The sequence below is a fragment of the Quercus suber genome, unplaced genomic scaffold (genome assembly GCF_002906115.3).
Source record: "Quercus suber isolate HL8 unplaced genomic scaffold, Cork oak 2.0 scaffold_428, whole genome shotgun sequence".
Classification (NCBI taxonomy): domain Eukaryota; kingdom Viridiplantae; phylum Streptophyta; class Magnoliopsida; order Fagales; family Fagaceae; genus Quercus; species Quercus suber.
The window spans coordinates 649,061-660,906 of record NW_027069879.1 but is presented as its reverse complement, the minus strand read 5'-3'; the positions used below and the strand labels follow the sequence as shown (position 1 = coordinate 660,906).

At 33.7% G+C, this 11,846-nt stretch overlaps 1 pseudogene; it reads right to left on the bottom strand.

The window, feature by feature from the left end:
- Nucleotides 1-1,794: 1,794 nt before the first annotated feature.
- On the bottom strand, nucleotides 1,795-7,022 carry LOC136062572 (uncharacterized; annotated as a pseudogene).
- Between the last annotated feature and the right edge of the window lie 4,824 nt (nucleotides 7,023-11,846).

The following is an 11,846-nucleotide window of genomic DNA, read 5'->3' as shown; positions in this document are numbered from 1 at the left end:
TTTTCGAACTCTGCATGAATTAATTCTCACCAACCCCATCCCTATATAAGGTGGGAGATGGTTTCTCCACACCATGGACCTCTCACACAAACAGAAAAAAAACATTCTTCCAACTTCCCAAGCCTTTTAACAACCCGCCGGAATTGTGATTAGAATTGGCAAAAGCCAGTATGGCCGCAGCCCACTGGGCTTTCGGTGCGGCAGAATCTAGGCGTAACCCTGATGGCGCCCTACATGGTGGCCCAGAGGGATGTTGTTAGAGCACCTAACGTCTCTCCTCGAAGCGCACCCCCGACGAAGAAGACGTGCAAATTCATCTCATGGGCGATGCTCGAGTGTTGCCGTCTCCAACGGCAACACTCGTGAGAATCGGAGAGAATCAAGGGAACATCATGGGGAAGGTATCCCGGAGCGCCTGCATCTGCTTCTCTCTTTGTTCCAGCTTCGCCGCGCCGAGAAGGGAGTTGTCGGTGGTCTGGAAACATGATGGCCCTCCCCTTCCGGCCTTTTGTGTCAAGCTCTCCCATTCTCTTTATACAATAAAGGGACGGCTTGACACTTCCACCGGCTAGCTTTTTTAGGGCGGCTCCACCTAGGCCTCTGATTGTAGAAATAGCTGGTAGGATTAGCTTGTAAATTTGTGTGTGAAACACACCTGCCTGAGCCTCTGATTGTAATTTGTACTGTTTCTATTTATGAAATAATAACATCAAGATTTCTCTTTTCGCTGTCGAATCTTCTATTTTCTCTCTTTTTTTTTGTGTTTTTTTTTTTTTTACAACGACCACTTAGAACAATCGCCTGGTGCGCCGGCCAGCACCCTAATCTTTCCTACAGACGGCGCCAATTGTAGGGACTCAATTTGGATTTGACCCTGAATATGAATGAGTTTTCAGCCCAACAAGCCAAACAATAAATTTGTAGAGAGTGGGTTAAAGGTTTAGACGCTGGCCGTCGTTCACCAAGCATGAACTCTCTTTTATTAAGAAACACTTAGAATTAATTTACAACGGGGAGAATGCTCCTCGGCCCGTGCCGAGGAGCCCCTTTTCTTCTCTTTTCTTTCCCCCCCTTTCTTTACTTTACTTGCTTTTCTTATATAGTCTTCATCTTCCTATCTCCTTCTTCCATCTGTTGATCATCCATTCGCCTCTCTTCTGGCCGTCCGTCCCATCAGAGGCCTTATCGGTACTCAAGTGGTTCACTCTGATCAACGTTACCCTGCTAAGGGGTTATATCCCCATTAATGCGGCCAGAGGGGTTAGGTGAATAATTAAGTGGAATGTGACAGCTTGCTCTGGGCTTGTCCCTCCCAAAAATTATCCTTAGTATGCCGAGGACGAAGAGGTCCTCGGCGTGGGTCAAAAAAGAGGCTTTTCCAACTTAGCCTTGGCTGGTCAGTCTTCCTCGGCGCTGGCCTTGGGCCTACTATGCGATGGGCTGTGGCTGTCAGGCCCACGGGCCCCACAAATATAATGATATTTTAATGTGATTTGAACAAGCTTACATATTCAGAAGCAACACTAATCAAAATTAGCTATCAATGATATGGATTATAATCACATGACTAACTATTACAAAATACAAATTAAACTCACAAACTCTTACAAATAACATCTATTTATAAATACAAAGAAATTAAAAATTTCTCACAAACACAAATTTACTCAAATTCAAATATGCCTAAAACAAACTCTGAATACTAATTCGGAAACTTGAGGTAACACTACTATTAAGTCTTTTCCACTTTCCACATGAGAGACCTCTTGGGTCAAAACTATTAAATCTATCACTTTAGTAGTCTATATATAAGGTTTCAATACCTGGCTTTTTTTTTAAAATAAAGAATTTCAAATTACTTCTTTTTACAAAAAATAATAATAAATAAAATATTCATTCGAAATTAATATAAAAAATACAAAACCCGAACCAAATCAAAATATTATTTTAAGGAAATTTCCAACATATTTTATTCTCTTCTGAATTTAACCACAAATCCTATTTATGAAGAATAAAAAGAATATTACTTCTCCTTTAAACAACATCAAAATTAAGTTTTCTGTGGCCAGGAAAAAAAAAACGTTCCCACTGTCCAAAAAGTAAATTTCAAATCAAAATTTGAGAAAGAAAAAAAAAAAAAAAATATATATATATATATATATATAATTTTTATTTAAAGCTTAAAGCTAATGGCATTGCCTTCCCCTTAGGTAGACAAACTAAACCTATTTTCATAATAAGAAAAAATAGTGTATATCACTCACCGGATTCATCCTTGCATGGCCAAAAGATTGCAAAATTAATTGGATGAATTGAAGGATAATGGTGGTATATCCAAGTTAAAATTGTACCGTTCAAATTTATATTTTACAACATAAACAGTGATCAAACAACATTGATACTATGAATGAATAATGTGGTTTAATTTTACGAATGAATAACTGACTTGATGAGGCTTTCAAACAAACACTGACTTGATGAGGCTTTCCTAAATAATGGTTGAAACAAGTTTCAGAAGTTCATAAAACGAGGACAAATTATATTGTACGTCTTAAACAATTACTAATACTATATGTGATATAGTTTTGTCAGGATCGCTTATGCCAAGTAGTTTTAGCCACTAAATAAATATTCAAGGTGTTGATAATTGACCATCTTAAAAGTAATCATCGAGCTAGGTGCCACGCTTAGTGCTCCTTATCTACCATTAGAGAACCATACTCCATTAATTAGTCAAAAGATGAAATTAAGCTGATAGGCGATCACTTCTAAATAAATTATAAAATTATTAAAAAAATTATATTTCAAAGCTTATATAATTTAAGGGCATGATAACCTAAACCTAAATATTGCTTCAATTATAAAAAATTAAAGCATATTGATTAAAAAGATAAAAATCTTCAGCTCATATTATACCCTGAGTACAACCGTACGAGGTGTGGTTCTATTTAGATGGGTTGATATTTAATTATTTTTTAAAAGCTCATGATTTATAATATATAAAGAAAAACTCTCGTAATTTAATTATTTAATTTTAAAACTATTAGTTTTTATTTTGTTAGGCCTTCTAGATGTAATTTTTCTAAAAAGAAATAAAAGAAAAAGGAAAAAGAAATCAATTTATTTTCCTTTTAATTTAGGAGTTTAAAGACACATTAGCTTTCTTCTGGACTTCAGGTCTTTTTTGTGTCTGGTACCAAGTCATTTGTCCTAGCCTAGATATGTACCTTTTGCTTTAATTAATTAACTAAGAAAATAGAAGATATATATATATATATGGCGAAAAGCACATTTTAGTCCCTATATTTTTAAGCGATTTCCATTTTAGTCCCTAAATTTTATTTTTACCGCTTTTAGTCCCTATCCTGAAAAACGCTTCCGTTTTAGTCCCTGCCGTTACATTAGAAACGGAAATAGCTGATGTGGCAAACGACAAGAATAAATAATATTAAGTTAATGTCCACGTGGCCTAAATTAATAATAAAAAATGCCACGTCAGTCTCTAAATTAAAAAAAATTAATTTATTAATTTTAACTAATTAAAAAAAATTAAAAACACAATTAAAAACTAAGAATCATAGGAATTGAGATCTAAGTGTGTCTTGAACAAAAATAACAAGAACACAATCCCAAATCCAAGAACACAAACCCAGAAATTTAAAAAAAAAAAAAAAAAAAAACCCACAAACAACGTAGAGAGACAACCAGTTTGCAAAACCCAAAGGCCTTGCAAGCAGAAAGCAGCCCCAGTCCCACATCGGCAACAAGCGCCTGGGCTGGCAGGCGAGGATTAGACAAAGGAGAGAGATGAGAGCGGAGATTTGCGCGGGAGATGGTGTCTCAGTTGGCTTGGAGATCGGAGGTCCGGACGGTGGCGGCGGTGGAGGAGACGGAGTATTGCGAGAAGAAAAGGGCTGAGTCGAGTGCGAAGAAGAGATCGGGAAGGAGAGGGAGGAGGGAGGAAGGGGAGTCGGAGAGGAAGAGGAAGACGGAGAGAAGGAGGAAGAGGAAGAGGACGGCAGCGGATTGGAGGGAATTGAAGCGGTGGACGGGGGTGTGGCCTTTGACGAGTGGGTCAGATTCGGCAGATAAGAGGAGTTGGTGAGTGAAAGCGATGATAAGGCAGAGGATGATGAGGTAGAGTTGAAGGTGTCTGAGGCGATTGTGAGGGAAAGGGTGGAAGGGTTTGGCAAAGTAGGACTGTTGTGGAGATTTAAGGCAGTTTCTGGGTTTTTTTTTTTTTTTTTTTTTNGTTATTTCTGCATTTTTTGAGGGTTTGATTTGCTGGGTTTCGGTGTTTTGATGATCGCTGAATTTTGTGTTTCCAAGTTGGAGCTGATTTTGTGTTTCTAATTTGGATTAGTGGGTTTCCAACTTGGAGATTGGAGTTGATTTTGTGAACAAAGAGGATGCAGATCTATTGATTTTGACTGGTGTGCGTTGGGTTCAAATTTCTGGGTTCAAAATTATGGGTTCGATTTCTGGGTTAGGTTTTTAGTTTCAATTTCAGATTATTGATTTGTTGATGTTGATTATTGTTTGATCTGAGTTTTGAATTTTAATGTGTTTGGTTGTAAAGAAAATACAGGAAAGACAAAGAAAAGAAAATAAAACAAGAATTAAATTGCGAAGAACATGTAAAATCATGTTCTGGGAAAGATCACAAAGAACATGAACATGTTCTTCCAAAAAATTAACGAAAAGAAAAGAATGTGAATTTGGTTTGTTGTTTTCTCATTTTTTGTTTTTAATTTTTTTCTATTTTTATTTTTTTTTCTTTAGTTAAAATTAATAAATTAATAAATTAATTTTTTTTTTAATATTTTTTTAATGTCAAATAATATTTTTTATTATTATTTTAATGGCCATGTCATCTTCCGTTTGCCACATCAGCTATTTCCGTCTCTGATGTAACGGCAGGGACCAAAACGGAAGCGTTTTTTAGGATAGGGACTAAAAGCGGTAAAAATAAAATTTAGGGACTAAAATAGAAATCGCCTAAAAATGTAGGGACGAAAATGTGCTTTTCGCCTATTGGTTATTATTGCATGAATATATTATTACTAACACGCATGTTTCTTATGTAGAATATATCTTTTTTATTTGAAATTTTTGCAAAAGTTTAAAATGTCTTAAAAGAAAGATTGAGTCTGTGTTTAGTAGTTCTTATGATCAAGAGTTGATAGACTATTGGAAAGATATTGATCCTAGGTGTGTGTTTGTTTCTCCCAAAAAAAAGGGTAATTGTCCCATATTGCTTAAGAGAGTGTGTTGTGTGTAGTATAACTTGTCATACTCTCTCTATGACTTTTGAGTAGAGTTATGGTGTGCCTTTGTGTTAGAACCCTTTTTCTTATCCCTTATGTGTGTGTGTTTGTTTCTAAAAAAAAAAGAAAAAAAAAGGTTTTCTAACCTATTTGGGCTAAAATGGTCATATATATACCACATTTTTGAAAACTTGATTTGTGAAACTCAAGTTTCCTATGTAACTCAAGTTCTAGAAACTTGAGTTCTTTGAAAAAATAGCTTTCAAATTTGCCATGTTATTTTTTATAAAACTTGAGTTTCATGAACTCGAGTACCATGAAAAATTCAAGTTTTTCAAACTTGAGTTCCCAATTAATGGTAGATCCCTACATATTTCAGAAACAATAGTAGATTGCAAAATATTTTCAAAACTAGTGGTATTTGGCCATTTTGGCTAACCTATATGAGCATGGTATATAAAAATTGCAATTTAAACTCATAGAAAATAGATTAGCCAATTCAATTAGGATTTGTTTAGTGTTGGGTTGCATGAGATATCTAAGGAGAATTTGGAGAACAAATGGATGGTTTGCACTTTGCAGCAAACTGAATATAAGCTTTTCTTGAGTAAGCAGACTATGCTTTTAGTAGATGCTATTAAATCATCATTATCATTAGCCCAACCTAAGGCAGTGGTCTTTGTAGCGCAGGACTCCTCAACAACGGCGGCTGCAGGTCCGGAATCCAAAGATGACGGCTGGAAGACGTCGAAGATTCAACGGCGAAAGGCTGCGGCGGCTGCTGTGATGGCGGAAGCGATGTTAAGAATGGAGTCACACCAATAAAGACAAGACTGCTAAGAAAATATCAGAGCAGTGGCTCTGATACCATGTTAGAAATACTGAATGATTGTATTGTATTTCTTGTATAAAAAAATGTACATAGATGCCTTTATATAGGAGGCATATGTGTGCAGTACAAGTAAATATGTGTGCTATACAAGTAACCTAACTGGGCCTAAAGCCCACAACACTATATATGTTAACAGAAAATAAATAAGAGAAAAAAGAGATTACAGCCAATTAATCCATAGCCACCACAATTCACAACAAGCTTATATTTGTGAAAATACATTTACGTAGGTTATGACGTGTGAGTGATATTACTATGGTAGTAGAAAAATAAAGAGTGATTAAAAGAAATAAGATTGTGATAATTAGAATCTTGCTTGAGTGAGATACAAGCTGACCAAATTTTTGGCTTAATCATGCTCAAGCAAAGTATGGGTTAAGTACATGCCAAATTTCTGACCTGATCACAGTGCTTGAACAAAGTATAGGCTAACTGGCTAATTACATGCCAAAAATTTTACCTGACCTTGCTCAAGCAAAATACAGGTGAAATCTCTGGCTTGAGATTTCTAATAAGTTAGCTCGAGCAATAAAAGTCGTACGTGCTCAAACGAGATGGGACATCTTTAATTAGTTTATTTATTTATTTTATATGTTAGTTGATATCTTAAAGCATGATTGAAAAAAAGAGGTATATCCTTGTAAACTATAATATTTTGATAGAATAAATCATTCATATAAAACTCTTAGTTAAAAAACTAAAAATGATGTTTCATATTTTGGGAGATCTTATCATATTTCTAATTAAAATAAATGTACACATAATTATTTTCCCAGAGATTTTCAAATATCACATTTTGAAAATCTAGAATGTCGACTAATATATTAGGTAACTAAACACTGAAAGAAGCAATACCTCTTCATGGTCTCGCTTTTTCACAAGTGCTAGTCTAGCTGACTAGCTGAAAGAGGCTAGCATATATGTAACAAAGTTGTGTGGACATTATTGTTTTGTTGTTACCATGAGTCCAAGTCATTGTTTCCATCACTATCGAATCTCTACTTTGGCTCCCTCTAGTCAAAACGTAAACGTACCCAAACGAACTCGCATGGAGGGCCGGTGCATAATGCATTATGGTTTATGACTCTGGTCAAAAAAGCAATCTTCGCCTCACACAAGCTAACAAAGTAATAGTCAATTACCCTACGAACTTGGACCTCACCTCACTCAAGCTAACAAATATATAGTCAATTACCCTACGAAACTTACTCGGCTAGGCAGTCATTTTCTCTAGGACCACATTATTTAATTTGATGATATGTATGATTGTGATTGATAAAATATCACTCTCACATAAATGGATAACTAATTAATTTATAAGTTTTTTTTAATTATTAATAAATATGATAGATTTTCAACTTGTATAGTATTTGCTCTATGATAATTACTTTTTATTTTCAAATCAAAATATTAATTAGATTTGTGGTATAGCCAGAGTTTAAATTCAAAATTTCTTATTCAAGAATAACTGAATATTTTATCAATCGAGCTAGCCTATGGAACCACACCAATCCGCAAGTTAAAAGAAAAGATAATTGCATGTTATATATTCTTGAAACCAAACAAGCCCCAGACGAGTCTCAGCTTATGCTCATCAACTGTTTATGATGATATCAATATGACAAATCATTACAATCTGATGCGATCAACCGACTTCCCCTTTTTGTTTCATATTTTATACTTTAATACAAAGTGATTTTTTTTTTGTCCATATTAATTGACTACTCATCAAACATGGGATATTAGAGAAAGACCCTTTCCCATTGGTTACTCGTCTCTTTCGAACCTTCATTAGCCGAAAAATGCGATTTTTAATTATTTTTCCAGACAAAATAATCATTTCACTTGGAAAAGGAGCCAAAACAAACGAGGAATAATGGCCATTAAGAGAAACTAAACAAAACCATAATGAAACTAAAACAAATATAATAATAACAAATTGATCCACAATTATATAATAATTTAGTTTAGACTAGCAGATAAAGCAAGTATTTATTATGGGTCGCGTGGTTAAAGAGTTTATTTCATAGGATCTTGTGCTAGATTCTGCTGTCTAATTGAAACTCTCTCTGAAAGCAGCTCTTCTCAGGACCTTGACATGCTACCCATTATTTACTCCTTAATTTGATTGTCAAGAAAACTAAATTAAATTAATATTATTTCAAAAAAAAAAGAATAATAAAATAATAATACTATTAATAGAAAAATCAAACTTTATCTTTTATAAAATGTTATATGTAGTTGCAAAAAGGACATGATGAGAATGAGATCCGTTAATCATGAGTGGTGATCTTTCCTTTAACTTATGTTTTTGGACATGTATTTTTGTACAGGCACGCTATTAGCATACAAAAATATATTAAATTATTAACTAAATTGACATTAATTGTAGTCAGACAAACAATATGGACCATAAGAAATTTTACATTATTTTGGGATAAAATTTTCTACTAAATCGGTTAGGAGAAATCTCCTCAAAACTATTAAGTGATTTATGTACAAGTAACTAATCATGTAGTGAATTGGTAGAACTTTTATAAAAAATAATTGATTGAGAGGAAAATCACGTCATTAGTTTCGTTCACTATATGTTAAATTGACTTAAATCAAATATTATCTCTAACCTATATTTTTTTACAGTTTTTTATTGTGAATGAAACTATTCTTGAAAAAATGGCAACATGGTGGATGTGGCAAGGTTAAAGAGTGAGTTTATACTTCCATGATTCCATAGTGTCTTATGGTAACTGTCTTATTCTCTTGATAAATGGACTTTCATATTCCTCATCAATTCTTCTTCCATTTGTATTTTTTTGGGCCATCACACACACACACACACAATTTTTTTGGATAATTCAATAATTACAACAATAAGGTAGAAAGGATTCGAACCCTAATTCTCTTAATTAAAAAAAATTAAGAAAAAAAAAAACAAACTATACCTTTGAGAATTTGAGATACAAGACTCGTGGCCATCACACACATTTAAATACTCTCTCATTTGTGTATTCTACCGTGTGTGTATATACTCAATGGCAGCCACAAGGGCCCTGGAGTTTTCTTTAGAGGTTGGAATCTTAACAGCTATTCTTGGTGACTCAAAGATTATTATCAACTCGCTCAAAGAAGATAATGAATCTCTTGCACCATACTGACACTTGATCTATGATCCCAAAATGTTTGCAAAATCCTTCAATTTACTTGTCATGTATGTTGCGTAAAATATTCTATTTTAAGACTTTTGTCTCACTTTTTATGTCTCACTTTGTGTTCCGTTAATCATAACATATAATGTATTCGATTAATTTTTCTATAAAATAATCAATAAATTAATTAATTAAATATATGGCATATTATAATTAGTGAAGCATAAAAAGAGTCATAAAAAGTGAGACAGAGATTTTAAATTCACAGATAATCTTCTAAAAAATCATAGGGAAGTGTCTGACATTTGGATTTACATAATTGCAGTGCTGAATGCAAACAAAATTGCAATTAAGTTGGCAATAAAACTTTCGGTCGAACGGGGAGAGAGGGAGAGGTCAAACGGCAGGCAATAATGGTGGAGACTGGAGAGGAAAAAAGGGGTAGAAAAATGTCGCATGATTGGCTTTCAAAGAGTTAAAAATTTCAGTGAGAAAAACTTTGCAAAAAGTGAATTTGGTAGTTGAAAATTGAAACACCAAATTGTATGGCAATCCGAGTTTGGAAACTGAAGTAATGCATTGCAAAAAGTGCCAAAAAGACACAAATTTCACCACCAAATTTGACGGTTCAAGAAATGAATAATTTCATGAGCCAAACCCACTTTAGTATTTTGATATTTTCCCTCCTCATATGTGGCAACCCGGTAACATGTCACTATATAATTGCGCATCAAATACCTTCGGATTTTTTCGTGAGTGCTAAAAATGTAACTCAGGATGCTCATGTTATCACAAGTCGTGTGAACATGTTCTGTACACATTCTTTGCACCTTGGATTGAAAGACAAACAACTCATTATTGCATCAGCATGTAAAAATAATAATCATGGTGTTCTAATTAATTTTCATGTGTTTTACTGTAGATATAATGATTCGTTGGATCAGTGCTTATTCGATATTGTAGGCAGTTTTTGGCTCGTTTGCACAGTTCACATTGTGGAGCCTAGCCATTCAGCGAGCCACTTTGAAATGGTTATGAATGGGAGGAGGCCTACAAAATTATAGATAATGTACATTGAATAATGACTCTTGAATTTGTATAAATATATTAAAACCTAGTTGAGTTCAAGTGGTAAGAACTATGAACGGAACTGACAAAAACAAGTTTTCAATATGAAAACATTTTGAGTCCACTTAGATTTTTATTAAGTTTAATAGTTGCTATAGTACTGCACAAAATTATTACTTGATGAAGTCAATTTGTATCTCTCATAGCAGGTTAAGATTTATCTCAATCATGGTCAGACTCTCACTTTAGGTGAATTTGGTTCAGCTTTTTGATATTATATATTTTTTTTAAAAGTAACAATTTTAATAAATATGATTTGAAATTGAGTCTTTTTAAAAAAGTAAAGTATTTGATAAAAAATACATTTTAAAAAAGTTGAGTATTTAGTTAGCAGTAATACTTAATATATATATATATATATACACACACCAGCCACAAAAGTGTAATTTTTTTTTTCTACCCATACACTGCCAAACGCCACCGGAATATTTGATTTGTTTGCTTTGCTTTCTTTTTTTTCTTTTTTTCTTTTTTTGTGAGTATTAAAAAGTAATTTAAGAATTAAGATGCTCAATTAGAACTTAGCAAGAGTCGTGTGAACTAGTTTTGTACACGTACAAGCTTTGTCCCTTAGATTGAAAATGAAGAACTTATAATTATTGCATCAGCATGTAAAAATAATAATCATGGTGATTCTAGTTCATTTACATGTGTTTTATCAGTAGACATAATGATTCATTGGATCAGTGCCTACTCGATACTGTAGGCAGTTTGGCCCCTTTGCACAGTTCACATTTTGCAGCCTAGCTGTTCAGTCACATCAAAATGGTTCTGCAGAATGGGGAGGCCTACAAAAGTATAGATATGTTTTTTGAATAATGAAAATCTTGAATTTGTGTAAAGATATTAAAAACTATTTGAGGTCAAGTGATCAGCACTACGAATGAATGGAATTGACAAATACAAATTTTCAATTTTGAGTCCACTTATATATTTTTATTAAGTTTAATAATTGCTATAGATCGAGTACTGCACAACTTGGAACTTGATGAAGTCAATTTTTACCTCTCATGACCGGTTACGATTTATCTCTATCATTGATCATACTCAGAGTCTCAGACTACCACTTATATGCTACCAAAGTGATCTCTACAGAAGCTACGCTACCTGGCTTCGACTCAATCAGCAGATATTCACGACCATACAAATTTTTTCTTTTTCTTTTTTGGCTGAATAAACAAAAATATTTTTTGAATATTTGAGGTACATATTTGCAGTTTTCTTTCATGTTCCTATGTTCGTTTGCTTGCTTGTCTGTGATAATCTTTTCTTTTATTAGTTGAGCAAGGCAAGTGATGAAAATGGTGGTAATGGACAAACTTGCAAAGATGTTGATAATTTATCCATCACCACTTGATAGGGTCGATCTTTCTTTACGCTTAAATATGGAACAGACCAAACTCTTCCTTTTTC